Consider the following 5,000-nt stretch of genomic DNA (forward strand, 5'->3'; position numbering starts at 1 on the left):
GTGGTGACATGTCTTGGTGTGGTGATCTGTCTCTTGGTGTGGTGATATGTCTCTTGGTGTGGTGATATGTCTCTTGGTGTGGTGTGGTGACATGTCTTGGTGTGGTGACATGTCTTGGTGTGGTGATCTGTCTCTTGGTGTGGTGATCTGTCTCTTGGTGTGTTGATCTGTCTCTTGGTGTGGTGATATGTCTCTTGGTGTAGTGTGGTGACATGTCTTGGTGTGGTGTGGTGATCTGTCTCTTGGTGTGTTGATCTGTCTCTTGGTGTGGTGATATGTCTCTTGGTGTAGTGTGGTGACATGTCTTGGTGTGGTGTGGTGATCTGTCTCTTGGTGTGTTGATCTGTCTCTTGGAGTGGTGATCTGTCTGTTGGTGTGGTGATCTGTCTCCTGGTGTGGTGTGGTGATCTGTCTCCCGGTGTGGTGATCTGTCTCCCGGTGTTGTGATCCGTCTCTTGGTGTGGTGATCTGTCTATTGGTGTGGTGATCTGTCTCTTGGTGTGGTGATCTGTCTCCTGGTGTGGTGATCTGTCTCCTGGTGTGGTGATCTGTCTCCTGGTGTGGTGATCTGTCTCCTGGTGTGGTGATCTGTCTCCTGGTGTGGTGATCTGTCTCCTGGTGTGGTGATCTGTCTCTTGGTGCGGTGATCTGTCTCCTGGTGCGGTGATCTGTCTCCTGGTGCGGTGATCTGTCTCCTGGTGTGGTGATCTGTCTCCTGGTGTGTTGATCAGTCTCTTGGTGTGGTGTGGTGACATGTCTCTTGGTGTAGTGTCCTGACATGTCTCTTGGTGTAGTGTGGTGACATGTCTTGGTGTGGTGACATGTCTTGGTGTGGTGATCTGTCTCCTGGTGTGGTGATCTGTCTCTTGGTGTGGTGATCTGTCTCCTGGTGTGGTGTGGTGACATGTCTTGGTGTGGTGACATGTCTTGGTGTGGTGATCTGTCTCTTGGTGTGGTGATCTGTCTCCTGGAGTGGTGATCTGTCTCTTGGAGTGGTGATCTGTCTCTTGGTGTGGTGATCTGTCTCCTGGTGTGGTGATCTGTCTCCTGGTGTGGTGTGGTGATCTGTCTCCTGGTGTGGTGATCTGTCTCTTGGTGTGGTGATCTGTCTCCTGGTGTGGTGATCTGTCTCCTGGTGTGGTGATCTGTATCTTGGTGTGGTGACATGTCTCTTGGTGTGGTGATATGTCTCTTGGTGTGGTGATCTGTCTCCTGGTGTGGTGATCTGTCTCCTGGTGTGGTGATCTGTCTCTTGGTGTGGTGATCTGTCTCCTGGTGTGGTGATCTGTCTCCTGGTGTGGTGTGGTGATCTGTCTCCTGGTGTGGTGATCTGCATCTTGGTGTGGTGACATGTCTCTTGGTGTGGTGATATGTCTCTTGGTGTGGTGATCTGTCTCCTGGTGTGGTGTGGTGTGGTGATCTGTCTCTTGGTGTGGTGATCTGTCTCCTGGTGTGGTGATCTGTCTGTTGGTGTGGTGATCTGTCTCTTGGTGTGGTGATCTGTCTCCTGGTGTGGTGTGGTGACATGTCTCTTGGTGTGGTGACATGTCTCTTGGTGTAGTGTGGTGACATATCTCTTGGTGTGGTCACATGTAACAGTGTGTGAGGACAGGAGCCATGTGTAACAGTGTGTGAGGACAGGAGACATGTGTAACAGGAGCTATGTGTAACAGTGTGTGAGGACAGGAGACATGTGTAACAGTGTGTGAGGACAGGAGACATGTGTAACAGTGTGTGAGGACAGGAGACATGTGTAACAGTGTGTGAGGACAGGAGACATGTGTAACAGTGTGTGAGGACAGGAGACATGTGTAACAGTGTGTGAGGACAGGAGACATGTGTAACAGTGTGTGAGGACAGGAGACATGTGTAACAGGAGCCATGTGTAACAGTGTGTGAGGACAGGAGCCATGTGTAACAGTGTGTGAGGACAGGAGACATGTGTAACAGGAGACATGTGTAACAGTGTGTGAGGACAGGAGACATGTGTAACAGTGTGTGAGGACAGGAGACATGTGTAACAGGAGCCATGTGTAACAATGTGTGAGGACAGGAGACATGTGTAACAGGAGACATGTGTAACAGTGTGTGAGGACAGGAGACATGTGTAACAGTGTGTGAGGACAGGAGACATGTGTAACAGTATGAGGACAGGAGACATGTGTAACAGTGTGTGAGGACAGGAGACATGTGTAACAGGAGACATGTGTAACAGTGTGTGAGGACAGGAGCCATGTGTAACAGTGTGTGAGGACAGGAGCCATGTGTAACAGTGTGTGAGGACAGGAGACATGTGTAACAGTGTGTGAGGACAGGAGACATGTGTAACAGTGTGTGAGGACAGGAGACATGTGTAACAGTGTGTGAGGACAGGAGACATGTGTAACAGTGTGTGAGGACAGGAGACATGTGTAACAGGAGACATGTGTAACAGTGTGTGAGGACAGGAGACATGTGTAACAGGAGACATGTGTAACAGTGTGTGAGGACAGGAGCCATGTGTAACAGTGTGTGAGGACAGGAGCCATGTGTAACAGTGTGTGAGGACAGGAGACATGTGTAACAGTGTGTGAGGACAGGAGACATGTGTAACAGGAGACATGTGTAACAGTGTGTGAGGACAGGAGACATGTGTAACAGTGTGTGAGGACAGGAGCCATGTGTAACAGTGTGTGAGGACAGGAGCTATGTGTGTATTGTATGTAGTAAATATGTATGGTTGAGGTTCTTTTGTAATGCCTGATGAACAATGTGCTATGGAATAAGGATGGACCTGTCAGACTTATAGCTGGCTTGACCTTGATAAACAGTATACGTCCCAAATGGCACCCTGTTCGCTATATAGTGCACTACACAAGCATGTCACTACACCCACAATAACATCTGCTAAATATGTGTATGTGGCCAATAAAATGTGATTTTACTTTAGACCATGGACCATAGTGCTCTGGTCAGAAGTAGTGCACAATGTAGGGAATAGGGTGCCATTTGGGAAGCAGATGTCTTCCATACAGACATCATTACTTCTACTGTCAATTCACTTCAGCTTATGAGACTAGGCCTTCTTCTACTTCTGTAAAACACACACATTTCTTCCCTCAGGGCCGTGGGGTGAGACAGGGATGCAGCTTAAGCCCCACCCTCTTCAACATATATATCAATGAATTGGCGAGGGCACTAGAACAGTCTGCAGCACCATCAGGTCCTTCTGTCACCAACCAAGGAGGGCCTACAGTAGCACCTAGATCTTCTGCACAGATTCTGCCAGACCTGGGCCCTTACAGTAAATCTCAGTAAGATCAAAATAATGGTGTTCCAAAAAAGGTCCAGTCGCCAGGACCACAAATACAAATTTTATCGAGACACCGTTGCCCTAGAGCACACAAAAAACGATACATACCTCGGCCTAAACATCAGCGTCACAAGTAACTTCCACAAAGCTGTGAACGATCTGAGAGACAAGGCAAGAAGGACCTTCTATGCCATCAAAAGGAACATAAAATTAGACATACCAATTAGGATCTGGCTAAAAATACTTAAATCAGTTATAGAACACATTGCCCTTCATGGTTGTGAGATCTGTGGTCCACTCACCAACCAAGAATTAACAAAATGGGACAAACACCAATTGAGACTCTGCATGCAGAATTCTGCAAAAATATCCTCAATGTACAATGTAAAACACCAAATAATGCATGCAGAGCAGAATTAGGACGATACCAGCTAATGATCAAAATGCAGAAAAGAGCAGTTCAATTCTACAACCACCTAAAAGGAAGCAATTCCCAAACCTTCTATAACAAAGCCATCACCTACAGAGAAATTAACCTGGAGAAGAGCCCCCTAAGCAAGCTGGTCCTGGGGCTCTGTTCACAAACACAAACAGACTGTCACGAATCCCGCCGAAGATGGTGCCTCTTCCCGTTCGGGCGGCGCTCGGCGGTCGTCGTCGCCGGCCTACTAGCTGCCACCGATCCCCTTTTCTGTTTCATTTAGTTGTGTCTGATTTGTTGCACCTGTTTGGTGTTTAGGTTTGGTTGTGGGCTATTTCAACCCAGTTGGCCCGCCGGCTTTTGTGCGGGCTTGTTTTTCTGTTTGTGGTGTTTCGTTTATTCTTGTGGTGTCTGTTCCTGCTCAGTTTCGTCCTGTTTGTTGGACTGGGACTTTACGCGCCCTTGTGTGTGTGGCGTGACCGTCTCTCTGGTTATTTTGGAATATTAAATCCACGTCCTTTTTGAACTACCCTGCTCTCTGCGCCTGACTCCTTCACTCACCACTTTTGGAATCCTGACACAGACCCCACAGAGCCACAGGACAGCAGCACAATTAGACCCAATCAAATCATGAGAAAACAAAAAGAGAATTACTTTACACATTGGAAAGAATTAACAAAAAACAGAGCAAACTAGAATGTCATTTGGCTCTAAACAGAGAGTACACAGTGGCAGAATACCTGACCACTGTGACTGACCCAAACTTATAGAAAGCTTTGACTATGTACAGACTCAGTGAGCATAGCCTTGCTATTGAGAAAGGCCGCCGTAGGCAGACCTGGTTCTCAAGAGAAGACAGGCTATGTGCACACTGCCCACAACATGAGGTGGAAACTGAGCTGCACTTCCTAACCTCCTGCCAAATGTATGACCATATTAGAGACACATATTTCCTTCAGATTATACAGATCCACAAAGAATTTAAAAACAAATCCGATTTTGATAAACTCTCATATCTACTGGGTGAAATACCACAGTGTTCCATCACAGCAGCAAGATTTGTGACCTGTTGCCACAAGAAAAGGCAAACCAGTGAAGAACAAACACCATTGTAAATACAACCTATATTTATTTTTATTTATTTTCCCTTGTGTACTTTAACCATTTGCACATCGTTGCAACACTGTATATAGACATAATATGACATTTGTAATGTCTTTACTCTTTCGGAACTTCTGTGAGTGTAATGTTTACTGTTCATTTTTATTGTTTATTTCACTTTTGTTT

Source organism: Salvelinus namaycush, chromosome 3, assembly GCF_016432855.1.
Source record: "Salvelinus namaycush isolate Seneca chromosome 3, SaNama_1.0, whole genome shotgun sequence".
Taxonomy (NCBI): Eukaryota; Metazoa; Chordata; class Actinopteri; order Salmoniformes; family Salmonidae; genus Salvelinus; species Salvelinus namaycush.